Below are 1,156 nucleotides of genomic sequence, written 5' to 3' on the forward strand. Positions count from 1 at the left end.
CATAACCACAGAGGTATTGTCTTCATGCTGTCACACATAGACACAAATACAAGTACGGTGCGATATCCATATTTAGCCCAATTGCATTCCTTCTTAGGCTCATTTATACGTCTTCATATGCCACAGCCCGTCATTTAAACAGTGGATATTTTCAATGCGAAATCCTTTGTTTCTCAGTATCTTTTGCATACAGCTTCATAACTCCAACACACAGAGCAGGCAGTTTTCCTTCTGCCATAATTGTAATAATGGTATCTACTGAATCAGGGTAAAGGTTAGCTCCAGGAGAAGTTAAGCCTAGACATGTGATATTTGCTCTACTGAGTACAAATTTGATGGCTCTTTTATCAACCTTTTGCTGTGGCAGGATAAAAGGATACTCATGAAGTAACATTAGGGTTGGATAAATAGGCCCCTCTCTTTGTCAAAAAATATGGTAATTATCCACTTACTGTAAGGACTTCTATATGTTCATGGCATCGACTATTTTGACAACACCTTCCTAGGCATGCTTTTATTGAGCCATAGTTCAATACCTGGAAATTGCTCTATCAGTTGGTTCTTAATACCCTTAATAACTGAGGTTTACAACTGGATGCAGTTGGACACATTTTCTTTTCATTGACTTTCTTAAACATGATCAAAGGTAAAGGAGCCGATGGTAGGGAGGGAATGGGAAAGAAATTGAATTGGCAAAAGTCTGGCAGATGACAGATGACTGGCACTGACAGAGCTGCTGTTGTTATCCCCCAAAATTTCTTATCATTTTAGTTGCATTCCATTTATTTTAATACAGTTTTTTTTCATTTTGTTTAGATCTAAATATGATCTAAATTCCATTAATTTTTTTCTTTGATCACAAAAAGTATTTTTTAAGTTTTCCACAGAATGACAAGGAAGTGACTACTATTTTAAAAATTTATTTCTGTTATTTTATTATGATCAGAGAATGTAATCTGCTTAAATTCAAGTTTTGAATATTTGTTGAGATTTGTTTTGTTGACCATATGTGGTCTTTAATTATTGGGCATAAAGATAAAGTTTCAAAGTTATATCTATTAAGCAGATTATTTAATTGTGCCATTTAACTCCTCAATTTTTTTTTTGGTTTAGCTCTTTTTTTTTTCTTTTTTTATTATGAATATTCATGAGATAC

The 1,156-nt window shown here is 33.5% G+C and overlaps 1 pseudogene; it reads right to left on the reverse strand.

Annotated features, from left to right (window-relative positions):
- Nucleotides 1–99: 99 nt before the first annotated feature.
- On the reverse strand, nucleotides 100–614 carry LOC103584463 (annotated as a pseudogene).
- Nucleotides 615–1,156: the final 542 nt, after the last annotated feature.

This window comes from Galeopterus variegatus, unplaced genomic scaffold, assembly GCF_000696425.1.
Source record: "Galeopterus variegatus unplaced genomic scaffold, G_variegatus-3.0.2 Scaffold58482, whole genome shotgun sequence".
Lineage (NCBI taxonomy): Eukaryota > Metazoa > Chordata > Mammalia > Dermoptera > Cynocephalidae > Galeopterus > Galeopterus variegatus.